The following is a 27,851-nucleotide window of genomic DNA, read 5'->3' on the forward strand; positions in this document are numbered from 1 at the left end:
CTGTTCTCGGTATAGCTAAAGGGATTGTGCATAAGGGACCCCTAAATTAGCATCTTCCAGGAAACCTGCTTTTTTTTTTTTTTTTTTTTTTCATTTTATTTAAGGTCCTTGTACACTGACGCACACATTCCTGGAAAATGTCAACATCAGCAAGCAGGAGGTTAGTGGGTAAATTTTGTTGACCTGTGCCAGTGAATGACCGAAGAAGGAAGTATGGAAAATGTGGAGAATGAGAATGGGAGGCCAACCTGCCCACAGAAAGTGGAATAAAAGGAGAAAGGTTTGAGGCTAGGGAGAGAGAAACACTATGACGTGTATTTAAAATTTTAAGAAGAGAAATTAGCTCAATGCCTAGACAAGGTTTAAAATGAATGTTCCTGTGGAATTACGAGATGGAACAGAAGCTTGAAGCTTTTTAAAAAAGATTGAAGAGTATAAAGTAGTTTTTGGACACTTAACATACCTTAGGACCTCTGTCTGCAAAGGCCAGTGGTGTGATAGGTTCTTTTAGCTGGATGCGGTAGTTAATAAGTTTGTGGTGTGACGTGTTTCCCGTGGGCTGTTATTTAAAGGCGCTAAGTTGTATAGTCTGATGGACTGCACTGCGGTGTTAGCTGTGTTGCCTACACAGGCTCCCGGCGATCCAAACCTGTCTTTTACCTCTTACATATGCATGTGTATGTGTGAGCATACATACACACATTTAAGAGATTGTATTCAAATTTTATATACATGGTTAGTATCAGTAAGACTGACTTCTTATACATGTAGACTATATATGTAACACCTAAGTAGTGTAATAGGTATTACAAGCTTTACTGTGTCCTTCCCAGATGAAAACTTAATTTACAGGTATAGTCTCAATACTAAAAAGCAGTTGTTTATCTCTTTAATTCATGTAATGATTAAACAAATAATGATATTGTCATTGTATTTCTCTCTGCTGATAGGAATTTCTAACCCAGATTGAATTGTGAATAATAGAGCATTTTTTCAGGGTGAAACAAAGTATTTTTATCAGGATGATTAAAACTCTTATTAACATCAACATCCAGAATTTTAAAATACTACATCAGAAAATGTTATACTTGAGGCTTGTGAACAGTTTGTGTCTAATTATAAAGAATACTGTGTAAGCTGAATTTGATACTTTTTTGGAAGTCGAGGTTAAGGTTAAGCAGGAAGGAAGACTGGGTAATGAATTTTCTGAGGGGAAGAACAGATAAGTAAGACATAAATATAACTTTCCCAGACACAGACTTTATGTTGGACTACCTGACCTGAAGCTAAAATTAATCAAATTTATGCCTATTACTGCACAAGATCAGAAGAGCATCTCATTCAGAATTGGCAGCTGTCAAATAATTACATTGCAATAGTTAACCATACACTGATGCCTGAAAAAAAGGTACCACCTTTGGCACCTCTTTGGTGAAGTCAGTGTTATTTTGTCTAGGGTAAAATGCAGAGTCCTCCACTGTGCAGCTCCCTCACATCTAGGCTGCCCTCCTTACCGAGACCCGTCTTTGGTGGGTGACTTTGCTCCTGCTCTACAAGAGCATGAACTGAGCAAGGGAAAACAACAGCCCACATCATTTTCTGCCACTTGATTACTCCGAAAAGCAGTTGTTGCTGTCTCTGGTTGAAAGTACAGAGAGCAGCTTATTGTCCAAAGCTTGCTTTCTTTATTGAGGCTCCAGCAGCAAAACTGCTTTGAATTACAGCTGTCTTTAATTTGAAACCTGCTAGAAAGCCATAGCAATTTTAAGATAAAGTTGAAGTTTCTCTTCCAAGATGAGCGTCTGATAGTCCCTGGAATTTATGGAAGCACATACAACAAGGAAAAAATGTGTCTCCATTTTATGCTTAGTATATATTTATTTATGTGATAGCTCTGTTTGCTAAAATGTGTGCGCGAATGCATAAAATCCGCGCGTATAACATTGATTAAAGAATGCAGAAAGAGCGTGTTCTGCAATCCAGAGGTTTGGAGTGTTTTTTCTCAGTAAGCACATTGGCTCCACTTGAGTTTCCTGCACCTGGTCGTAAAACAATAGACAATTCAACTTGGACTGTATAATATAACCTTCCAAAATTTTGAAGAGTGTTATAAATAACTTCCTCGGAAGCCAGAACAAGATTAAAATGTGCTCGTTGTTACTTCTTCCCTAACATGCCCTGGAAAATTTTGTGCTGTTCAAATATCCTAAGGTAGCCGAGTCGTTTGGAAGTTGATACCCTGTCTTTGGTTGCATTAAAATGCTGGTGTTACCCCTCCGCTATTGCGTTACCTTCTTTCAGATAGGGGACTTAGCTTGGCTTTTTGCCTCCCTCATCTTGTTGCAAGGCTTTCCCTGCCCCTGCCTTTAATAGGGTAGGGATGTTCCTCTGGGAGAGGTCGGTTCCCTGGGCTCTGCGTCCGGGACGCTGCGTCGCTGCCTGTCGTGGTGGCACCGCCAGCCCTGGCCAGCCCCAGGCCACGGGATCACCTCGCCTTTTCCCACGTTGTTCATGGTATTGACAAACACCTACAGTACAAAAATATCCACCTTTTTGGAGAGGAAATCTTAGGGAAAAACAACAAAACTGACAGTAGCAGAGGAAAAAAAAGAAAAAAAGCCAGAAAGAAGAATTTTGGATCCTATGAGATAAGTGTTGAACACTAATTCTTTGCAGAGACTGCAGGAACACCAGCTGGCAATGCATTTATTTTTATTTCAGAATGTATCTGAGCAGTAAACAATTTAATAAACTTTCCATTTTAGTAGTTTTTAAGCCTTTTCGAAAAGACGGTTATAAATCATGTCAAAAAAGATATGTATAATTCTCTGTCTCTGGTATGCATCAAAAATTTTATTGTTTAGAGACTTCATTTTTTTTCCGTTGTCCTAATGCCCTTTAAAACAAAAAGCCTTCGTATCCGTGGGTGGGAAAGCAGGATACATGAACTCTCCTGAGCGAATCTCTGCTGTGTTTGAATTTGCAGAAGTCTGCTGCTTTCGTACAGAGGAAAAAGTCTTTGGGGAAGATGTGCTGTATCTTTAAAGAATTTTCTTAAGTTGCTTTTCCTCTGGCCCTTCTCATCTTGCTTTCCTGGAGATTTCCCTTACTTGAGGCTATTGATACAAGTCAGTCTAAACCTTTAGTCTGGACAGATAAAACTGCTGTTTGTACCACCTCAGCTTATCTTACTTACAGTCATTTCTACAGGTCCATAGAACAAGTCCCATTTATTTTGCTTTTTCCTGGTAGCTTTTGCCTGCTTTTTTTTTTTTTCCCCCTCATGCAAGTGGTCCCTTGGTGGCTGGAATCGGTGCTTTGGGCTATATCCACAACGCAACCACAAAAGATGTGTCCGTGTGGGTGCAGTCACGGCTGCTGAGGTATCCGAGATAGCCTGGCCCCAGGAGGCCTGATGATACTGCAAAATGGTCTAGGAAAATGGCACATTGCTAGGATAGCTGAGTGCCTGCAAGTGTAATATAGGCCTTTACATATGGTGTTCATATAGGCATTTCTGTATGTACACGTTGTCCTGTGTAAATGAACCCTAAAGCTGTTCTGGAGCCCGGCCCCATTCTCTTCTTGGCAGAGTGTTATGTCTCCCAGCAGGTAGCACAGGACGTATTGGAGCAATCTTGCTGTTCCTAAACTTAAATAGGAGAAACAAGAGTGTTTGTCCTGACAGACCAAGCCTTAATGGGCCCCTGAGGATGATTCCCCTTAAAAGGAACCTGTTATTTAAGAAAAAAAGTATTTTCTTGGAAACTAGAAGGAGTTTTCATTTTGTCCAGTAGACTTCTTAATTTTGCTGGCAAAAATAGGAGCCATTTTTCATCTGTCAGTAACACTCCTCTCCATTCTGCCTGGTTCTGGAAATAATGGCCTTGTGCATCATCTTGTTTACTTCTCCTGGTTGAAAAATGTTATAAATTCAATATCAGGTTGGACAGACGCATTTGTTTACAAAACCTATGAGGCTGTTGAGACACCAGTTCTCCGGGCAATTTATGGGTAGCAATATTTCAGGCTGGAGCGGAGGGCCGAATGGAAACGCTTTGGAGGGAGTGTGTGTAAAGCTGTGACCCGGGGCAGGAGGCAGGCATGACAGCAGATATTGCACAGTGGACACTCTTATTTTGGCTGATGTGGCCTGGGGCAGGAGGTTCTCTTGCTGCATACTTGAAAGATACTTTTTTTTTGTTTTCATTTTTCACCTTGTAAATTAATTACTGCTTTGTACTTCCCAAATGGTGAATTGGTCATTTGATTACAGAGGAAGGTGTGTGGCCATATGCTTTAAAGACATAAGGAAGGCGCGCTCTTCCGCCGGCCCCTAAGTTGGTTCCCAGTGATTTCATTCCGTTTCCTTCAAAGTATTATGTATTTCCTAAATGTCCTGATACTTGAGGATGGCACTGGGTACTTTGGGATTTGGGTCTGCCCAATTCTTTTGATGATATTTTCTTCACTTATCCCTTAGTAGTGGCTTTTCTTTTGCTAGTGGAAGTACCCAGGGTACGTCTTGGGGTACTCAAGATGCAGATGTTCAAAGAAACCTAACTAACAGGAGTAAACAGTACGTCTTAGTTCCCATCTAAGCCACCTCTAGAAATTTGCTGCTCTTAGAGATATCTCACAATTCAAATGTAAAAGCAAGAAAACAAGCAAACATTTTGGTAACAAAACATCTTCAAGAAGGGTAGGACCATTGGTGAGTAATTTCTGATAGAAGATGATAATTTATTGCCAGGAATGTCCATCTGTTCAAGTTATGTGTTAGGGCACTGAATTCCAAAGTTTCAGAGCAAAATTTACGTGTGAATTTGTTAAAATAGTCTCTGAATTCACTCCTTCGAGTGTGATTCTGTAAGGTTACTATATAAAATATATAAAATGAACACTAGGGAGAAAAAAATCCCTGTATTTTTCTTATTATGATGAGATTCTGATGAATTAAATTCATCAGAATTGAGATTCCTGCTCAGTCTTACCAGAGGACAATCTACATTTGGGTTTGGAAACAAGTTAATGGATTTTTCCACCTCTACCTGATTTTCAGTGGTCTGGAGATTATTTATCATCTTCTGACGAGGTAAGCCAAGGCTGACAATAACTCACAGGCGATGTGCTGTGCCAGGTAATGTGCGAGCTGCCCTGGGCAGTCCTGGTCTTGGTGCCTGCTGCTGGTTTGATCCTTGGGTCGTGGCCCAACAAACGGCCTCGGTTCCTGCAAGCCGGCAGTAGAAGGAAAAAGTAAATCCCGAAGTGTCTGCCTAGAGTTACTGTGGTGCTTAAGGGGAAAAATAATAGTTTTATGTTTCTCTACAGCAGTGGTGATATTCCCAGCCTCTCTCAAGTTGTGCAGAACGCGGTGTGATTTACCCCGTGGAGGGCCTGGTGTTCGGGTTGCTGCTCGGAGCGCTTGGGGCCCAGCACATCCGACCGCGCTCCGGCTTCCTCCTGCAACGCAGCAGCGTCGCGGTGGGTGTTTAGCAGTCCCTGCTGTAAAACTGTTTTACGTCCATAGGTAATTAGGTATTAATATGTTGCATGATGAAACGGGGATTATGGCCTGCCTAAAGCAATCCTGCTGCGTTTCACTTATTTGAGCAAGGCGTTTAACTTGATTCCAAAAGAGCAGGAAGCCCTTAAATTAGCATGGTTATTCATCTGCTTGGGTTGCAGATTTGGGGCCTTGTTTTTTTTAATAAATAAATGTAGAGATAGTCACTACAGAAGTTACTGAGATAGATAGATAAGTGAATCTTTTAGCTGGCTGTAATTTAGACCAGGAAAAAAATGATTAGTATCGCGTAGAAATGCTGACTGATGCTTTTTTCTTTTTCCAAATTTTTCATCTTTAAAATTTTGATTTTTCTTGGTATAAAAGCTTCCACAGATTGCAAACCCTTTTTACACAACTCACACTTTTTTTTTTTTTGAACTTCTCATATCTCTTCTTTATATTTTCCCAAGCATGCACACAGGATGAGAGGGAGATGAAAAGGTAAAGAAATCAGTGTAACCTCAGAACAAATATGTTTAGTTTTGTTCTTGTTTTTAAAATTACACATTTTAAAGGCAAATGACACCTACTTTTTTTTTTGTCAAAATGTCAAGATTTTTGTAGGAACAAATGATGATCTTTTCCCCAGCTAGCCGTGAGGAAGATAATAATTACAATGTGTAGAAGTACGTACCTTCTTTTTCTTCTTAGAGTTGTTTCTACTTTAAAACATTTACACTTTGTAGCTTCTTAAGTTCAGGTAGATCTGTTGACAGATCCACCTGATAGCTGTTGTAATTACTGTAGGATAAGATAAAGAAACAAAATTGTGATGTTATCAGTTGGACAGGAAGAAGGAACTAGGCCCTCCAAAGGAGAGGACATTGAGGAAATGGGCTAAATCTGTCTCAAAAGTCTCCTTTTTCAGTTCCAGTGTCTTTTCTTACTGTAAATGCGTACAGTTATGGTTTCGTTTGGGGGTATATACCTACTGCGGTGTGGCTTTTGGCATGGCTGTGAGCACTGACCCCGGGCTCATCTACGCAAACGACTGCTCCTCCAGCCTGCGCACCGCACGTGGCTGTGAAGGCACGTGTGTCAGCTTGCGAGCCCGGCCAGGGCCCGGCGGGGCTGAGGCAGAGGCCAAGGCGCAGGGAGAGACGTGGCCCTGCGGGGTCTGCACGGGCGCCGGGGGATCTCGCTGCAACACGCACGCGGGCACCAGGCCCAGCCGGGTCACTCGTGGGAACGGAGATCCAGGACTTCGAGGCGGTCACGTGAAGATGCGAGTCCAGCTCATACGGCAGCCTGTTTCTGTGGCCCCAGCAATGTTCATGCTCAACTCTGTGGGCTTAAGCCAAGTTGAGATGTGCTTGGGTGTTCTGCGGTCCCACTTCCCGGCGTGTCACTGCCGTCGCTGTAGGCGCCAAGCTCAAAGGAGTCCCCAGGCTCTGGGAGTGCCTTGGGTTGATCCTGCTGCAGCCGGTTGTTTGAGAGCCTGTTGTTGAGGGGTCCCAAGCCACGCTGGGATTGGGAAGTCTCCTTAGAGCAGTTTGGAGGAGACAGCAGGTACAAGGTAACTTAGACCCCGATAGATCTTTGAGTCCTATATATTATGAAATTTGGCTACTCTCACCCTCATTTGTTTATCTAGTTTGCCTTTTTGTTTTGTCCTATTTCTGCCCCTTTTACATGTCCCATGCAATGTTTAATGAGTAACAGAGTAAATGAGAGGTGGACCTGCCAGTAACTAATCAGACATCTCATAATCATCGTTTGTCTTTTACTGACTGATCACTGATTGCAGTAGTGCTCAGACAAGGACCACGGGGCTAAATCAGTCCATTTTAGTGAATCTGCCTATAGACTAAGTCAGTGGCATGAACACGTGAGCAACAGAGATGCCGCAGGTCTCTGCTGGGTGTCTGCTGCACTGGCTGGAGCGCTCGCAAGAGCAGTGCCCGTCGCGACGGGGGGCATTGGCCCGGGGTGCTGACTGACCCCCATTGGTGGAAGTGCTTCCGTCAGTCCTCTGGGAAATCACAGGAGAATAAGTCCCAAAAGTTACATGGTTCTGCAGTGAAGAAATGTTCCTTAAAGTAGGTGCGCACCTTAAATAACTGTTTCTCAGTTGCTTAAAAGAGGTGCTACCCTGTGAAAGCATGGATTTTCTGGCAGTGACTCATGGAGATTTTAATTAAGGTAGCCAAGGCATCAGCAGCTGAGGAGAAACGTGAGCTTCATTCAGTACAATACATTTAATTGAGGCCTGCTGGATTTTATTTTGTTCAATTGAAGAAATCTAAAGAGTGAAGAATGAGCTCCCTTCCATGTTTCTAGGAAGTCTGTTGTACTACAGGGGTAGTAGATAAATCTGGCCTATTTTAGACATACTGATTTCACTCATCAATATCTTACACATCCCCAAAATACGGATGTTCACTTAAGACTGAGGCATCCCTTTCTGATCATTTGTTGCTTTAAGATTATTTGTTAGTTTGATCATTTGTGCTGTTGCTTTTTTTTTTTTTTTTTCCCGTGGGAGCAGCTAAATTTAACGAAGTTGTATGATTATACCTGGAAGAGCAATCGTCCTTCTAAAGCGACAGTGGCAATGGGAAACTCTAAAGTGAACACCACATACAGTGTAGGGGCATGTAATTCCTTAATTTACAAAAGCTGAGGTAGCCTTATTTAAAATGAGATATTGTCTTTTAAATCTGGCCTCTGGGCAAGAAGGATACACACTAGTATTCTGTTGCCCTTTTGTGGCTGATAATCTTTGATTTCTACTGGAAAGATGAAATAATGGTTTAAGACAGGATTGACTTCCTTTTTAATGCTTGCTGGTCTGGTCTGGATTGAAGCAACTTCTACAAATGCATTGCTAACTTTATGATTTTTATTGTTCCAGTTTAACTTCCTCATATTTTTATTCCCTGGTGATTGCTTCTTTCCTACAGGAAATTCAATCTACTGTAGTGCCTTCCTATCATCTCTAAAAACGATGCTTAACAACTGTAAATGCTCAGAAATTAGAAAGAAATGAATAAAAAAGTCCACTGTTTATTAAAAGAAACCCCTGTTCTTGAGTCAAATCCAAAGTTTTGTGGGACCTGACTCATATGGCTGAGTACTTGATTTGGCAGTACTGCGATAAAAAAAACTTAAGGACGCTGACCCTGTGAGTGCCCGGTGCAAGCCTCAGCTGTGGTCTTAGGTGAGTTACGGAATCATAGGATCATTACGGCTGGAAAAGACCTTCAAGATCACCGAGTCCATCCCTAAGCCCCTCAACACTATACCTGCTAAACCGTGTCCCTGAGTGTCTCTTGCACACCTGTCTTGAACACTGCCAGAGATGATGACTCCGCCACTTCCCTGAGCAGCCTGTTCCGATGCTTGACTGCTCTTTCTGTGTAGAAATTCTTCCTAATATCTAACCTGAACCTCCTCTGGTGCAATTTGAGGCCATTTCCTCTTGTTCTCTCTGTAGTTATTCTGGAGAAGAGATCAACCCCCGCCTCCCTACAACCTCCTTTCAGGTAGTTGTAGAGAGCAAGAAGGTCTGCCTTGAGCCTCGTCTTCTCCTGAGAAAATAGCCCAGCTCCCTCAGCTGCTCCTCTTAAGGTCTGTGCTCCAGCCCCTTCTCCAGCTCCATTGCTCTCCTTTGGACACACTCCAGCACCTTCATGTCCTTCTTGTAGTGAGGGGCCCAAACCTGAACACAGTGTTCGAGGTGCGGCCTCACCAGCGCCGAGTACAGGGGGGCGATCACCTCCCTGGTCCTGCTGGCTACCCTGTTCCTGATACCAGCCAGGAGGCCGTTGGCCTTCTGGGCCACCTGGGCACAGAGCTGCCTCATGTCCAGCCGGCTGTCGACCAGCACCCCCAGAGCCTTTCCTGCCCCACAGCTCTCCAGCCGCTCTGCCCTCGGCCTGCAGCGCTGCTTGGGGGTGCTGGGACCCAAGTGCAAGTGCATGGATGATGGAAGTTCTGGTTTGGTAGTCAGGGCACCCTCACCCTTTCTGTACATGTGTAAAAGTGTGTACATACATGTATGTATGTATATGTACATATAATATGAGCAATGACATTTTATTATATAGCCCACATTCTTCACTCACTCCTGGCAGCTATCTTTCATAGAGTTGAAGGCTTTTTGTCCTCGCCTTCCTTCTACCGCTGGCTTTTTCTTGTTCCGCAAAAATGCCGTGGGATGAGAATGTCATGATGTTCTTTCCTGATGTCTCTCCTGACTCTTGCAGACAGATACATAGTGTAAGCTCTCCTTCTTTAGTTTGCATCATGTTGGCAGTAAGATCAAAGGGGAGGAATCTTGGGAGATGCCAAATAGGTTTCATCCAGATTCTTTAAAAAGTCAGATTTGTGAATGGTTTTCATGCTTTTTCTTTTTTCTTCTTTTTTTTTTTCTCTTTTTCTTCTTTTTCTTTTCAGTATTAAAAAGCTTTTTGTTCCTTCTCTGATCAGCTCCTTCCATCCTCATATGTAAATGCAGATTTTTTTTGGTTTCTTTAAACCATGTTTGTGAATATCTTTTATTTTGACAGAATGGTCAGTTGAGACCACTCAGTTGCCTCCAGGGAGCTGCAACATTTTTTTATATTCTGGCCACAATTTTTATTATGATCATTATTCTGTTATGATTTAATTTCAGAGTACCATATAAAGATAAAGTTACCCCTACAGACCAATACCTTCGATTGATACAGCTTTACAAATTTTCATAGAAGAGACTTTCCTAAATTCACTCCTAAGAAATGATGAGGTTTTGGTGCTCTCACCAGGTCAGGCAGTAGCCTGTCTACTGAACGCGGTGCCAACAACCTCCCGCCGCCACCGCCAGCACCTTCCCAGCGGCTGGTTGCACAGGCTGCCGGGCTCCGGAGCACCCCTTGCAGGAGGCGCTCTGGTTTTGAGGGATTTTGCTGGGTGTTTGGCCGTGTTTGGAGGTAGCAAAGCTGCATCTCCTGCCTACTGTCCTGGGCTAGGGTGGCGACTGACCAAGCAAGTGCCCAGAAAAGTCAGAGGGTTGCAGAGGTGTTTTCTCCTAGGAAAGCAATTTCACTATCTTTTGTTTTGCTCGTTTTCTACTCAAAAATAACCTTCTAGTGCCTCTAGGCACTGGCTGGTTTTCTTTTGTGTGTTTCTGGATTCATATCAAAGGGAAAACAGATCTTGGTATACACGCTAGTATATCGATTCCTGACGTGTGATAGAGGCTCTCCTGCCCTGTTTTGCCTTCAGAGTTTTATTAAAATGCTGGGTTTTCTCAGAGCTCCAGTAAAAGATACTATTTTGGCTTGTCTATTAACAGTATGATCCCACATGTTACTTTAAGTAAGTTCCTTCTGGTATTAGAGTTCAACATGTCATTGATTTCACTTGTGTTAATTTGCAGAGAACAAAATGCCATTTGTTATTGCCAGGAAGCCTTAAAAAAAACGGTGTGGGGCATAGGAGGTGTGTTATATTCAACAAGTGCGTATAGCCTTTTGACATAGTTCACCTTGTCCTTCATTACCTCGCCTTTCCTTTTCTCCCTTCCTGTGTGCTTTCTTCCTAGGATGATCCAGATTTTTTTATCTGTTTGCAGAAGTACCTGCAGAATACTGATTTTTGTCTGCGTTCAACCCCTTGGAAATAACGCTGAAGTAAGACATTAAATCCCAGCAATTAGATTTTAAACTCTCCTCATCCTCCCTTGAATGGTTAAAAAGTCCAGGCTTTTTATGTAAACAGCTACAGGGAGGCAGCAGTTATTGCTGAGGGTGTTGTTGGTACTCAGAAGCTTCCTGCTGGTAAGGAAAGTCCTGAGAAAGCTGAGTCCAGCATGTCCCATCAAAGTCAAACTTGTGTCTAGACAGAAAAGCTTACATAAGCCATCAAAAGAGGACGGGTGCCCTGTGTAATTGAAGTGCCTAGCAAATGAACAGTCAGTACCTCTCATTATTTGGCCCATAGATGCTGAAAGCAAAAAGCACTTTTATGCTTCTCAGCTCCCTGTAGCTGACAATGCATGAGCTCATTCTCTTGCCTTGATGGTTTTTCAAATACATGTTTGTCTTCCAGTTGTTATTACCTCACTTAAGGCTTTACTCTCCTGCTTAAGCCAAACTACTTTTCCTAAGACCCTTTATAAACCTGCTTAGCTTATTTAAAGCAGATATAGCATATTACTGTTTTTAAATGGCCTTGAGAGGCTGTTGATGGCATTTGGCAAACAATGCAGACAACATGCAAGTCATTAGAGACAGGATTCATGAAGACAAATTGTTTATTTGCATGTAAAAAATACACGGGGACTTTCTAGTTTGCCTTTAAAGGGGTATGATACCATAGCTTCAAGCTGTTGGGATTTTCTTCTGTGTACCTCAGTACTGTAGGGGGACCTCTGGCACCCCTGTAGTGCAGAGCTTGTCCTAGAGCAACATTTGGTTTGATTTTCCTTTGGTAGAATATGAATTTCTGCGGGTGAATATTTTGTGTTTTACTCACAGTCTCCTAAGACTTGTGTGTCTCTTTTTTTTTATTTTTCTGTCAAAGGCACTGTCTATACCTGCTATCGAAATGACAATGGCAAGAGGAGTGTTTTGGATTTGGACCCAGCTTCTTTAGCAATTTATATTCTTAACTTCAGTTTCTCAGGTGTTGCCCCTAGCTTTGCTCATGTCTATACGTACAGTCTCCTCAGTGCAGTTTGTTGGTGCTTTCCACTCAGACCGACTCGTCTGCTTGGGGGTAGGATCCAGCCAAGCACCTTGGAGGTGTCACCATCACCTCCCTGCGAGTCTGCGCCTAAATGCCCTGAGGACTGACCGGCCTTCGGAGCCTTTGGACAAATTGGGCTCCCTACCTCGAGTGCCCAGGAGCGCGGCCAGACACGTTTCTTCTGTGCTGGACCACAAAAGGTTTTTTGGGAAGGGACGCTCAGCTTGCTAATGCCTAAGGAGGAAGCATGCAGCTGTGTGTGCCATTAAAGGGAAGGCGGTGTGTGGAGTTGGGCTTTTCAGTGTGGCTGTCTGCACCTGGGAGGCAGTAGTCCAGGTGCTTGGGTTCGGTTTCCAAACCCAAAGTGACTCTGACTGATGGCCTGAGCTTATGTAGCCTAACCCTTCTCTTGCCTTTTGGAAGGCAGCGTTTAGTCCCTCGGTTGTTTTTCCATGCTAGAGCATGTAGTTAATCCCTTTGTAACTTCCAATTTATGGACTAATTTATACAGTGCTGTGGCCTGGCTGACACCCAGCTTTTTTTCCCTATGCAGAGTATATATTTATTTTTAATGTGTTGTTATTTTCCTTGAGTTTGTAATAAAAGAAAATTCTTGTCAGTTAGACTGAAGAAAGGGAAAAAAAAGTTATCAGTATTTTTTCCTTGTGAAACGAATTTTTGTGCCACTGCTTAGCTTTATGAAATTAACATTTTTTGGCTCCACTCTAAGAGCAGAAGCCCAGCTAAATTAATGTTATGCTCTCAGGTGCAGCAATTAGCTGTACATATCTGCACGCTGTGCTGTCTGGTGATGTTCTTTCCTAGGCTCTTAAAGCATTCACTCTTAAACAAAATTTCACAGACTGAAATTTAAACAGTCTCTCCTTCTTAGTCTGACTCTCATTCTTTCTCTTTTTTTCTTTTTTTTCCCCCCTCCCTCCTCCATTACCCACAACAAATATTCCACAATTTTTGAAGCTTGATTTAAAGTGAGGTTACAGACATCCCTGATAAGCATAAACATACTGTGCTTCTACAGCACAGGGTGATGGCAGTGATGCTCTGCTGGGCCTTCATCTGTGTCATCCCCCAAGACTCTTCTGAGTGCAGTTACCTCATCAAGATATGTACTGTCCTTGCATGTGAATCAACTACAGCTTTTTCATGTGTATATTCTGAGAGTAAGAAACTTAGGAGAGGAAATATTAAGCCATTTTATAAGTTACATGTCACTGCTCAAGAGCATTTGGGTTGAGCAGAATTGCTTCCTCTGCCACCTCAGATGGGAGAACTGTGGTTTTGATATGTGCCCAGGAACCAAACATTTATTTCTTGCACTGGGGGTCTAAGAACATATTACCTACGAAAGATTGCCCCACTCATTCTGCAAATCTGCTCTTTGGGAGGCTGAATGGCTGCACTGGAACCTGTGGAAGGGGAGAAATAGGCAATAGTGGCCTATTTCAAGGCAAGGCCTTGAATAGGCAAGGCATTGTCTCAAATTAAATGGATACGTGTTCAGGGACTGGTTTATATGATGGATCACACTGGCCACTGTCACGCAAAATGAGCAGTATAGTGGGTTTGGGCGGGGGAACCAGTAATAGCTTTTCCTTAAGCAGAGAGCAATGTGGCTGAGGAATGTACTACCTCATGCACTTTTTTGTTTCACCGAGATGATTGCTTTTTGAGGAGTGCTCGTGCTCCTTTGATCACGTCCTTGAGCACCTTCCCCTTGTGCACGCTTGTGTGCCCTGCTCCCTTCCAAATAGTTCCTGTGACAACAGATACCCAGACTGAAGATGTTTGCCATAACTCATAAGTCAAAGCCCTTTCGATCCCAGAATAGAGGAGACTGCACGCAGACTTCATTACAGAGTCTTCATAACATAAACAAGCTTGCAATTATGTCATAGCAACAAGCACTGTGCTTACATGTAAGTTTGATTCAGGTCTCCAAGAGTGGAAGACCTTTGCATCCAAAATATCGCAGCGACCTACTTCTCTGAAAGAGTGCCCTACATAATTTCAGAAATTAGATATGACACCAATATAGTAGGCCATATGGTGCCTTTTGCCGGTGTAGGGTGAACAGTGGGATATTCTTGGGGCCACACAAATGTCTGTCGGCTGACTAGGTGAAGTCAACTCATTATTAGTTGTTGGTGGGAGGTGTGATACTTGTTTTCCTGATGTTGTGAAGGCAACAAACTCAAAGCACCAGTTGTTTTTTAAAAAGGCATTTGCTAATAGTATGGGCATGTTCCCAAAAAGTGTTACTTTTGCTGTTGCTGGAGGTGGTTTTTTTGACCAGTATGGTCTGCCTTCATTTGCTGCTGAGAACCCCAGAGGCTAGATCTGAGATTATTTAAACTACTCGGAACCTCTCAATAATTAATGGAGACACAGGTTTTCCCACAAGCAGTTAGATACACTTAAGAAATAGTCTGGAGTTCTTATTTTTCTCCTGTGCTTTCCCCAGACCAGCTGCAGTAGTTGTAAGATGTGTTGCTACCTGATAGCGTGCAAGGGCCTGACCAACTGCACATGGGTCGTTAACGTTGGGTGTCTACGTCACTGGCAACGAGCATTTGTATGTTCTTCCATCCAAGACTTCTTCGGGACTTCATGTAAGTATGTGCTCCACCATCAGCCCTCTGAATGAAGAGGCAGTACAGTGTCCCTGGAAGAGAGGTGGCAAAACATGTGGAAGAAGCACCAGAGCGCTCCTCACCACCAGCCCATACTGTTGCCCATATCATTCTTGACGCGGTTGCATCTCCCCGAGAGGGCCGTGTCGGGGAGGGCCGCGCGGGGCCTCTCCCTGGGCAGCCCTTGGCCCGCAGGACGCGAGGAAGCAGCTCCAGGCCCCGCTCGGCCCCCTGTGGTGCCGCCCGGCCCAGCCTCGGGAGCCGCCAGCGGCTGCCTGGGAATGCCGCGTGGCAGCGCGTTAGTTAGGGCGAGGGGGAAGGCTCGGGGGGAGCCGCTGCCTTGTGTGAGGGTCACCTGGTTGGCGGCCTGGAAACCCTTGAGCTCTTGGTCCGTGAGGGAATGCCACATGGGCGTATCATTTTACATACGGCACAGTTTGCTTAGTACGTTATTCTCGTTCTGTTGTACCTTGTTGAGTTGTGATGTAGCAATATCTCTCTCAGGAACATGGGGTAGTACCATTTTGTTTTGTTTTGTTTTGTTTTGTTTTATTTTATTTTATTTTATGCCTCAACATTATTCTAGAAATGAAATGCTGTTCACAAATGAATAACAGAAAGGACCAAAGATGCTTTTCATCAGTCGTTTTTCTGTAGTTCAGTGATTTCCACGGGCCTTTTCCCTCGCAGTGTTTGTTTTGTTTTCTCTGATTATTATTATTTTATCTTTTTGGTAAACTGTGGGTTCTGCACAAAGTGAGCTTTCCTACAGTGCCGCGTCCTACAGCAGCGTTCTTTTTTCCAAGGACAGAGCACATTTTAGGTATCTGCTTACTCGCTTTTCTGTGTAGTAACTCTGGGACTGAAGCGTGGCCCTCAGCCGAAATACTGAGAGAATGAAATCCACGCCGGGAGGCGAGGCGGCCGAGCCACCCCGGGCTCCCGGGCGCCGTTCGGGTTGGACCCCTGGCCTCCTCGTGGGGCTGGGAAGGCCCAAGGCGCCGTGTTCTCCTCAGCGGCAGAGCAGCTGCGCGTGGCTGGGGTCTCCCCGCCGGCCGGGGCGGCTGCAGACACAGCGTTTCCGCTGCCCGCGCTCGGCTCCGCTCCCTCCCGCCAGCACTGGCATCCTTGCAGGGCTCTCTGTGTTTATTAGGTGGCATCCCCGGGGATAATCTCGTTTTGGCTTTTAACCATAAGGTAAATGCACAGTGACCCCCGGGCGATCTCTTCACATAACACCACTGCGTACTGCCAGCTACTTGATATTGGTGATGATAGCGTTTCTGGCAGGGCCTGCAAGGTGGTAACCTCATTGTTCGGGAGCTGCAGTGTTTATTGACAGACAGGATTATTTTCTTTTGTTGCCAGCACCGAAGGCACCTGCTGATCAGAAACTCTTTATCGCAGCACTTCATTTGCTGTCTCGCCGTTTTTTGAAAGGGAAGACTTTTATCTCTTGAGTTTGGAAGTGAATGATACAGTTACACTAAGTACATGATGCCTATCTGTGACTGAAGTTAATACATTTCTCTCTCTCTCTCTCTTTTTTTTTTCTTTTTAATAAAGATTGCAGTCCAAATAAATTGCAGTGCAAGTGGCTCAGGTACAGACATGAGATGAGTCAGGTCTGGGTAACTGCCTCTGTGGGAAGCGTTTGGGTTGTCCTAAAGATGCCCTTTGCTGAACTGTCTGTTCTTGCTCCTTGTTCCCTGCTGGAGCAGAGAGCTACAGCGGAGTTACGCAGTGTCTCCATGCTGAGTATTAATGCAGGATGAATTTGCTCTTTCTTTGTTTTTTATTTTTATTTTATTGTCTGTCTTTTGAGACCAAGCTGCTGTTTGCAGTGATGGTGCTTACTTGGGGTAAACTCAGCATAAACTCCGGTGGGAAAACAGCACCTGGGACCAGTCCTGTGGCACTGTTCAACCAGTGCTTTGAGCTGATGGAAATTACTAGTCAAATGCACTGATGTGATGTATATTCTTATTATATGTTTTTTTAGGAGAGTGGCCTTTCTGTGTGCTGTGTTCAGAAATCTTCAAGTCCTCCTAGACTGGTATTTGCTTGCTACATTTTAAAATGCTTGCCCTAAATCAAATGCCACTGCAGTGAACTCTCCTTGAAGAACGTTTTAGGGGTGGACTCAATTTGTGCTGATAACCGTGGATGGTTGTAATGATTAAAATATCCCTGAAGGTTAGAATCTGTCTTATTGATTACACTGCGCAGAGCTTCTGGGTAGCAATGCCAGATCGAATGGCGTTTGGACGCAAATGGTACTTCTCCTAATGCTTTATAAGCAGAGTTTTGTGAACTGTGGCAGTTGTGTGGGTAAATGTTGTGAGCTTTGCTTTTTATTTGATAGGAATGGTTTTGTATTCTCTCCGTGCTTTGTGTTGTCCCTGGGATTCAAACTGAAATAGGAGTGTAATGGAATTTACGCTCAGCCAATGACTTTCAAGAAAAGAAGGAAAAATTGATGATTTTTGAGTGTGGTGGTGGGGTTTTTGTTTGTTTTGTTGTTGTTGTTTTAACCTGAAATATGAACTTCTCTCATCTATTTCTGTTCTCTGAGTCAAGAGGGAATACTTTGCCCTCACGCGCATATATATGTGTGTGTGTACGTGCATATATATATATGCATATATATATATATATATATGCACCCATAGTCCCCTGTGTTCTGCAGTTTTTTTGCATACTCCCGTTGCTCCTTGCTGTTGCCTAAAGATTTGGCTGGCTCAACCTTTCCTTGTCTTTAGCATTTCCACAGCTGCTGGCCGACTACCTCAGATTTTAAGGTTAATTTGGCTTCACTCTTGGAGAGAGCTGGCTGGGATGCGGGAAGGGTGTGGGATGTGGCTGCCAGCTTCCTTAAAGCTGCAATAACACAACCTTGAAGGTCCTGCTGCTGCCTTTCTCCTGCTGCACGGAGCCTGTGGGGGCCTCCCACAACCATAAACTTCTCAGGGATTAGTATGAATCCATGGGAAGAAAGTTCTTTCTGTAGAAATCCATTTTCGCTTTAGTGTAGCTTTGCACTTCTGAGTTTCATTAATATGGTAACTCATATGAATAATGTACAGAAGTAGCACACTGTTTATGGCCACCCGTGCACAGTGGTCTGTAATCTGGCTAATAAAGAGAGAAGCTCCCAGGCTTATAGTAGAAAATGCTCATTAAAGAGCCTTTGGGGACGAGTAGTTTAATGCTTTCAAGTAGCCAAGGCAGTTGCAAAGACACAGTGAGATATATAACAAAGATTAAGCTGTTCAGTATTAATTAAACTGAGAATTACAAATATAGCAGAAAAAAATTGTTCTGGGTGGTTTTGCCCATTGAAAAGGCACTGTATTGATGTCACAGAATTTGGGCCCCAAAGGTCCTTATTAGATTGTTTGGTTTGAGGGATTAAGTTGGCTAAAATGGTTGCATGCCACCTGCAGAAGACAGGTCTGAAAAGATATCCCACCCAAAGTTGAAGGTGCCCATGCTGATAAGCTAAGATAGCGCCTTGAATCCTGTGATTCAAATAGTGCGCTAAAGAAGAAAGCTAAAATATCGTTCGACTCCTGCAGAAAAATTCCTTGGCGATTTCAGGTCTGGGGAGATGCTGCCAGCATAACCGGTCCCAGCCAAACAACACCCACCCACTGAGGCACAGAAAAAGTAAAATTCCCTGTGTTACCATAGGGCGTAGTTCCATCCTATGCAGCGCCTCTTGCCATGGCCTAGCACTTTGGAGGAACGCCTCGGCTTGTAGGAGAAAATAAAACTGGAATCACACCGAGGAGAAAACTCTTTCCCTGTTTTTCCTGTGACAGGCCGAAGCCGTGAAGTGTGGTTGTAATTGCTGCCTTGTGCAAAACTGTAAGTATTATTAGCAGTTGAGTGCGGTGCTATTAATTATGTGCCTGTGGTTTAACACAAATAAGAGGTTGAACAGGGGGATTCTTGTGTTCAAGGGTCAGAATTGATCACTGTAATTATTCAGCTTGACCCTCCCTTCTGGTGTTAGCCATTTAGTTTTCCCCCATAAATTAGGTGGAGGCATTTCTTTTTTAAGAGAAGAGTACAGTCATTCTTCAAGACTCCAAGTGATGGTTAGTCTACCACCTAGCAACCTGTTTCAGTGTTTAATTACCCACACCGCTAGAAAAGTGAGTCTTAATTCATGGTAATTTATTTATTCTGGATAATAAAGCCTCTGGGGCTGTCTGTCCTTTTAGTAAGTGTTTTTACAATGCCTAGCACAAAAGCATCTTTGACTCCTGATGGGAGCCTAGGTGCCACCAGAATGCGCAAATAGCTTGTTAAGGGGAAAAGCAGAACGAGTTTCTGTTTACTCAGATGTTCTGAAAGAATAAAAGATTAAGGAGTTGTTAGGTTCCTCCATGCAGTGGGATTTTTTTTTTCTTTCTTATATTTTCCCTCTTATTATGGGCTATATAGTGATATTCCAGTATGGGAATGAGTGTTGTTTTTCACTTCTGTTGTTTTCTGGGGCTGGCACTAAAAATGTTCCCCTTTTTCAATTTGTCAGCTGCATTGACAAATTACCCTTTGGCAGGGAATACAGCACAGTAATCTTGGAGTATAACTTTTCTGTCAGTCTGGCTTCCTTTATTTCTGCCAAGGGTATTGCTGGGAAATTCATAGATATGGCTGTGTATTTTGTAAATACACTAATAAGACTGTTGGTGCTGGCATAGAAATAAAAAAAAATAGGATAAATGTGCTGATCAGGTCAAGGAATACTGAAAGTTGGCGGGAAGTGTGCAAGGTGACTACACATTTGGCATATTTGAGGTTGCTGAATTATACATTTCATATAAGTTGGGACTAAAAAGGTGTTGGGTTTTTTGAATCAGCTGCCAGTGGCTCCAACAGGCTCTTAGAAAGCCAAGGATTAGTCAGATGGAGGAATGCCTTGGCCAAAACGCTCTTTTCTCTGGCTAAACCCACTCCCTTGGCAGCCCTGAATTGTATTCTTATAAAAGCTGCTGTGGAAGCTTGAGGTCAATGTAAGATTTCTTTATGAGTATTGGAACCTCATGGGACCACTTAAACTGGAGTTAGAGCTCCTTGCCTCTCTGGAATGTAATGGTGAATAGGGGCCATTTCGAGGACATTTTGTTTGTTTTATGGACCTGCTTCTCCAGATGCCCCTTTTGTTTTTCCGATTGGTACAAATGGCTCCTTGACAAGGTTCCCATTCTGCGCAAGGTAGGTGGTTTTGTCTGTCATGTGTGAGCGCAGAGGACTGATGGCTCCTCACAATAGACGTGGTGTTCCCATCTCTGGGTGTCAAGTGCAGGCGGCTCTCAGCTGTGATTACTGGCAGGCCGTCTTCGCTTCCATCTGATATCTCTTAATCTTCCCCACGCTGGGAGGACAGCTTGCAACAAACATTACCTAGCAACAAAAATACCTCAGGTCGGCTCGGGGAAGGCAGCAGAGGAGTTGTTATTAATCATGCTGGGATGATGCATTGTAGTTAAAAAAAAAAAAAAAAAAAAAGAAGAAGAAGGAAAGGAAAGGCCAGATTAAATACTGACATTTACCATATTCCAACTGCGTTAGTTTTCACTTTGGCTGATACATACATATATGCAGGGAAACATACATGCAGGGAAAATGGGAAATAAACCCCTTGATCTACATTCTCTTGGACGTCCCAAAGTAAAAAAAAGGGATCTGTTATTTGGGGATTTTGCGTATGTGGCCTTACAAGCTGAAGATACCTCAGCCTCTTGGCTACTTGTCATGAGGGCCGGCAGTGTTTGAGTGTCTTGGTTACAGGGTATGCGGTATTCAGTGCAACACGTTTCATTTCAAATGAGAACTTTAATGAGCTCACTGTTTTAAAAACGGGTCTAATAAACAGATGTCATAGTAGTGAAGGACCTGAGACTCACCAGCAGCCTACAACATGCTATTTTTAAAGAGTAGATTTCAGTGAATTTCCAGCAGATGAAAGTCTAGAAGCATTATGGCTTAGCCATGAAGTAGAGACGGCTGAAGCTATAACTTAGGAAAGCTAAGCCGCTGGGTCAAGTTTAACCTTAATATGACAGACTTCTTTGATTTGAATGTCATCTGTTGAGTTAAGCTAAAGATCGTAAAAAAGAAGTGATATCGTGATATTCCTGAAAATATAAACAGGCTGTATCCCTATGGGAAAGGAATGTGCTTAGGACTGAGGAAGGTGCTGTTGTGCGCAGAGGTATTCTGATGTTCAACCCGGTGCGCTGGAAGCGCCCCCGAACCCTCCGCGCAGCGGGTGGTGGCGCTGGAGGCGGCGGCGTGAGGTGAAGGTGCGAGCAAACAGGGCAGCAGCGCGCGCCGCGGGGTGAAATCCATCCGCACCACTTTGTCCTTCGTAGGTTCTTCGCCGAACGGAAGCGGTGCCAAGCCAAGTCAGTTTGGTTTTGCTGAGACTGCTCCTTTCCTAGAGGTAGCTTTTCGCTGCAGACCCAGCAGTGTTAAATGTGTTGCTGTGAGTTGTCTGTCCACAGCATTCGGTGCGCGGAGGTGAACACGCAGTTCTGTGCACTACTGGAATTGGAAAAAGGACTGAAATAATCTAGGGTTAACCTCTGTAACACATTTTAAATTAATTGAGAAGTGCAAGAAAAAGACATTTAAGGCTTTACTGCGAAAGTTCCTTTGGAAACCAGAGCTCTCTTCTGACAAAAGATAAGCTACCTACTTTTTCTTTCCTGTTTGCTGCATTTGGCCTTGGTAAACAAATGTTTAGTAGCCATCAGCCTGAGAGACAACTTGAGGCTTGCTACGTGCTGTCTTCTGGAGAGAGCTTAGTTTTACAGTGTGCGTCTGCAAACTACAGGACTTTAAAAAGAAAAAGAAAAATGATGTCCTAGAGAGGAAGGATTGCTGAGAGATGATGTAGGTTAGTGTAAAGTTTCAAAGTGATTCATACAATCTTCTTGTCTCTCTCCCTTTTTTTTTTTAAGCTGGTTCAGTATCCTGTAAGTAGTTGAATAATGTCTTCCTTCCATTAATAATCATAGTTTGTAGGTAATGGCTTGTCAGAAACACTGTTGGTTCATAAAGATCAGCTTTGTAAAAATGTTTGCAGCACTTTTTCTTCCTTGTCTGCCACCCTGAGGGAGCAACAGAATGGAGATTAAGAGGACAGGAACACATGGCAAGGAAGCAGTCAACTCTTTTATTTTCTTTAAAAAGTAATAAGTAGGAATTCTTGAAATCCTGGAAGTCTTCATGGCAGAGCAATGTGAAGAATCCCTTTCCAGATCAGATTTTATCCCTGATTTAAGAGGACTACAGAGAAACCAACTCTCTCTTGTCATCAGAGACACATGGCAATAGATCAAGGGATAAGAATATTTTTAAGGAGGATAGAAAATCAGTTTGCCAGCTTCTCTGAAACCTTGGCATTAAGCAGTGGGTTAAAGAAATGATTTGGATGAAAGGAGTAATTATGGAATATTACAGCTCTAGTATTTGAAATTGTTAAAAAACTAACTAATTAAATTGTAATTCAAAGTTTGGACTTTTTGTGCTAACATCAGTGGTTACTGAAAAGTGATATCCGGTGATACACGGGCAAGCTGGCAGTGACTAGTCTGGCCCACAGTTGCTGGTACAAAAATACTCGCGATGACTGAGTCAGAAGCTAAGCTGCACAGGAATTTGAACCATAATGCATTTTTTTTTCTCGGAAGCAGTGAGGTAGAAGCTTGCTGTGAAGCAAAGTTTAGAGGTGGCTAAATCTAGTCAGAAATCTGAATCCCACTTTGTAAATAATTTTTGCCAGAATTTTTTCAGGGAAAAGTTTTGAGTTGTCAAAACATTTCATTTCAGAACTTCTTTAAATATTTAAATTTCAAAATAGGTTTTTTTTTCCCCAAACAACTTATGTTAAAGGAAATGTAAGTCCTAAATGTATAAAAAAGGTTTTATGTTTTTCATTTCATTCATGTTCCCAACTCTCCAATTTCTATTTGTGTTGAATGCAAAACGAGTATTTTTTATAGACCTGTGGTTTTCATACACAATTGGAACACAGCAAATAAGAAATGTTTAAATTATTTATACAAAGAAGAAGCTTGCTCCTGTCAGGAAAAGATCCATAAACCTTGCTTTTAGAGATTGGGATTCAGGAAAGGCAAGTTAGAAAATTTACTTTAGTTTTTCTCCTCCTCCTGCATTGCCACAACAGGCTGGGGGAGGAAGGAGGTTTGGCAGCTCTTGGAATAAGAGCCCTTGTCACTATTTGAGGGCATTTGGGAGAATTTCTTCAGCAAGCTGGAGGGAAGAGGAGTGAAAAGTTCACATCAGCCTAGAGGTATGTGTGAGATTTGTCGAGTGACCTTTGTGACAGATGTCCTTAGTGCACCACGTTGCCAAAATCATCTTGAGCTTCCTCAGCCATGTATTTTTGGGTTTTGCCTTCACGCCCCCCCCCCCCCCCCATTTCCTTGTGCCCTTGGTGCATCCACCAGAAGTCCCTTCCCAGCTACCAGACCCTATTCCTGAAGGCCTGTTTGGGACCTGATGCTCACCGAAATCCAACCAGAACTTTCCTGCCCAGGCTGCCAAGGCTTTCACCTGCAATATGCCCCATATTTCACGTCGCAGAGGGTGTTGCATGCCCAACAATTTGCCCCTCTCTCTTTTCTCTGCTTGGCAGGATACCTGGAAGGCAATGTTTTGGCTCAGACTTGGCCAGGGCAGAATGCTAACCCTCAACAGTGCTACTCCATGAGGCACTAACTTCTCCATCTCTCTCTGGAAAAACTCAGTGACTAACACCCCCTTCTTCATCAGCACAATCCTTGGGAAGGCCGAGTGTCACCATAGCACTCTTGTCTTGGCTTCTTTATGTCTTGTCATTGGACTTTGTCTCTAGGGTAAAAACTAGATGTTGCTACGTCTCTTTGCTAAGAATTTCCTGTGGGAGCTTCAGTGCAGAAGCAGAGAATGAGTGAGTCAAGGGCATGAGACAAGAGGTATCATTAACCTGTCAGGGTCCTGGCATTCAAAAGCAGCTGTTCCTGATCGCTGTGTATTGGTGACATCATGGCTTAAAATTGCAATTGCTAAAAATAATTCAAGTATTTTCAGGTGAAATTGTCCTTTGTGAAAAATGCTAACTTCTGGGTCCTAGAGACAAGAACCATTTTTAATGGTTCTTTATTTACTTTTCTCTCCCCTCACCCCCAGAAAACAGAAGCACGGAGGAAGCCTGTCAGCACTTTGGTGTAGAGTCTGGTAGTGTCCAATACCTGGATATTGTCACATCCAGCCTTCTGCTAAATAGACACGTTTTGCCACAAAATCCTAGAAAGTCTTTTAAATCTGTCTCTTGCCAAATCCATGGTGGTCTTTTTTTGTCAGGGCGTGACCTGAGAAGTCAGCGTGTGGAGAGCAGTCGGTGCTGCTGCCTTGGCAGCTCAAGGAGCTGGGTGAAGAATCTTGTTTTTTGTGATCACAGTAACACCGAGCCTACAGATTTCATTTTTAGCAATGCTCTTCTTCGCAGGGAGGGAAGAGCTTTTTCCTGGTGCGTTGGACTTCTGCTCCCACCTGTCCCTAAATCTGAAAACAGGCTTCTTTCTTTGTGCTCTGGCTTGTAGTCAGGCTGTGAATAGTCACCACGTTCTTGCCAAACAGAGTCACGTTGCTTTCTAGTTCTGACACAGGTCTCTGGTTTGTTTTCTGTCTCAAGTTTGTGAGATATCATTAGTATGTGGAGCACATGAGAGGAAACAAGGCTCACTTTGCTTTGGAAGGACTATTTACATAAGTCTCCTTGGTTTCAGTTCTTGCTGTTTGCCATAAAGAGCTCTCTGGAAGCAACTCTGCTACCTGCTAACTCTCATGTAGATGTTAGTCTTTCTTCACATAAAATGTTCCTTTCATGTTTTTGAATCACTGGTAGTGAGGAATGAGAAACAAATTTGTAATTGTGATGTCGAGCAGCTTCTTTAGCTGACACTACAAAGAACTTGACTGAAATATGTGAATATAATCCAAGTGAGAAGTCTGTATTTAGTCTACTCTGAATTGGTTGAACCCCCCAAAAGCTAGTACACTACTTTCATGTGGTAGACTGTATTTTAAATATTAAATCTGATGCAAGGAGTGGTTATGGTGGAACCAAATGGAACAGCACTTTTTGAAAAGACGGCATATCCTGCAGCACATAGGACAAAAATGAGGAGTTAAAGTGCAGTCTTAGGTATATGAATGCTCCATCATATCACAGGTGGTAACAGACTTAAAACTAAAATGCCTGTCTGTATAGTGGAATGAAAGGGAAAAAAATGCACTGAGCATATCCTCACCCAAAGCATATCCTTTGATGCTATGTGATTTAAAATATGTGCTGACATTCAAGAGATGAAAGGCAAGACAAGGAGAAAAATAATTCTCATAAAAGAGATTTGCTAGCAGTTTTAAAAGTATTTTGTTCAGTTTTGATGCTGGAAAGATTGTTTTAAACATGTTGAACTTTTGAACAAAAGAAAATGACCGCATTATATTTTACCCAGTTGTGCACAGCAGAGATATAGAAATAACTATTTGGAAAGGCAGAGAACGTAGACATCTGCGTGTCTGTCCCAAGCTGGGAACGTGCAAACTGGTTCTGACCTGGAGACCAGGAGCCACATCAGCCTGTCACACAGCTGGGGTCAGTAGGCCTCCTTGGAGGTGATTGATAGAGATTTTAGCCCAAACGCACCCCTGTTTTAGTGACTGGAGACAAGAGCAGGTTTGCACAGACCTGCTTTGCAGTTTCCCGAGTGTGGTTGTACCCGTTATGCTGACACACCTGAAGACGGAAAGAAATTAATATGGGTAGTGTCTAGGTGCTTGCAATCTGCTGCTCTGGAGAGACCTTACTCGAAAAAGAGGAAAATTGTGGTCTATGTTTATGGCATATAGGCAACATTAAGACTTTTTTTTTGAATATTGTTCCATTGCTGAAGACAAATTGTCACCCTTGCTGCCATTTCTGTTGTGCCCTCAGGATGCTATTTTGAAGTAGACTGTAGAGCTCAAGAACAAATGATCCAGAAATTTAAAAAATGTAGCAAATTGGGCAAGGTTTGGGGAGTTTTATTTTATTTTTGTAAAGCTCAGACTTGTTTTTGTTCTGCGTCTGACATGAAAAGTAACTGCGTGAGCAAAGCCAGGGACACGAGACACTCCTTGGGGAAATCCTGGCTCCCAACCCTGTTCTCAGATGATGGGTCCGTGTCCTCCTCTGCCGTGAAACCTCTCTCCTCTCCCTGGTCTGTTACAGGTTAGCTGTGCCTGGAGATTCCCAATGCACTGCTCTTCCTGCACGGGTGTGTAATGTGCTCTCTCATGCTCCTGACTTCCCGTGAAGCATCTCGTAAGTTTTAGAGCTGTGTTTATGAAGCTCCGAGATGGACAGACAGGTTCTCACTTCTCATTAATGTTTTCACTTTGACATTTCAGGATCTATTCTGCTTGCGAAGACAGCAGAGAGGTTGAAAAGGCCCCTCTGCTTATCTGCTTAACAATGTTTTACGATAAGCTGCTTTGTTTGGTGTTTTGGGGTTTTTGTTTGTTGCTGACAGCTTGATAGAAAGGAGGGCTATGTTAATATGCATGTAAAGTCATGCGTGCGAAACCAGAAATTGTGGATGACCACAGAGCTGCGGCGCTGAAGGAGTGGAAGGTGGTTTTGCGAGGCACAGTAAGGAGGGAGAAAGCATGCCATGAGTGAAAAAGGTATCCAGTTCTACAGAAATGGCGTAGAAAAAGATGGGCGAGAGGATAAGTGCTCAGTGCTTCAGTGAGGAAGATGACAGGACACATTTGAGGGCAACCCTGAGGAATTTGAAGTGGGGAGAGCAATGCTTCAGCTATGAGGCAGGGAGCGAGGGCCATCTCACCTGGATCCCTGCGCTGGCTACCCCCGCCAAGCCAGCAGGTAAACTCATGCATATTTATAGTGATAGAAATAATAGCAATAATGAAAATTGGTAGCAAAATCAAATTAATGTGGTCTCCTGCAGCAGAAATATTTACCCGATGTGTCCTGCCAGTTAGAGAGATTGGCATTAAACCTAGACATTACCTCATCTTCCTGGGCAGACAGCCTATTTCTATGCTAAGCAAGTCTGCAGGAGTGAACAACTGAATACCTGCCTGATTAGTTGTGCTGCAGCAGAGCCTGGTTAGGAGCGATTTCCCCTAGCACCTTCTCTCTTGTGCTCGCCCGCTTGCTCTCCGCGAGGTTTGTCACTGCGCGTTATCAAACTCTGTTTCTCATCTTGAAGGGCACGTTGCAGGGCAGAGCTGCCAGACAGGTGGGCTAGTATAAATGCTGAAGAGAATCAGAAAGGTCAAGACGAACGGAAGGGAAAAAATAATAAAAGAAAATAAGCAAAGTGTGTATGTGTGCGTGTGCATCTCCCTCCCTGTCCCTGCATGTGTCAGTGCCAGCTAGGTGAAACTGGATTAATGAGGAAGGGAGAGATAAGTGCTAAGAGGATTGTGCTGTAAAAGAAGATTTTGGTTTTTGAGAATAGATGAGGGTTTCTTTATGAAAACTTTAATTGGCTGCCTTAGATCATTTCTTTAACTTTGTTCCTGGGTGGCAAATCATGAGTTTCCTGCTGGGTGTAAAATCATAGCATAATTATGATAGTTGGACTGTGTAGAGTGTCTTTTATCACAGACTCCCTGCATGCTGAGTATTCCCAAGAAAAATAAGCCTCATAATACATTTCAGAGGCAGGTAGGACAAATAGTAATACAAATAAAATAAAAATCCATCAAATGGAAAAAAAAATCTCCAACAGCTACAGTTAATTTTGTTGTAGCACCCTTAAAAGAGTGTCATGTTATCTGCCTGCTTGGCTACCACTGCTCTTTTATTTATTTATTTATTTATTTATTCCATAGCAAAGGCTCAAGGGGTCCGGGATAGAGCG

At 43.2% G+C, this 27,851-nt stretch overlaps 1 protein-coding gene across 3 annotated transcripts in view; it reads left to right on the forward strand.

Annotated features, from left to right (window-relative positions):
• LOC104565831 (low-density lipoprotein receptor class A domain-containing protein 4) overlaps positions 1 to 27,851 on the forward strand; it is a 322,211-nt gene that overhangs the window by 151,693 nt on the left and 142,667 nt on the right. The window lies entirely within an intron of this gene.

Source organism: Tinamus guttatus, unplaced genomic scaffold (genome assembly GCF_059628265.1).
Source record: "Tinamus guttatus ecotype Peru unplaced genomic scaffold, ASM5962826v1 Tinamus_guttatus_pri_ptg000520l, whole genome shotgun sequence".
NCBI classification, from domain to species: Eukaryota; Metazoa; Chordata; class Aves; order Tinamiformes; family Tinamidae; genus Tinamus; species Tinamus guttatus.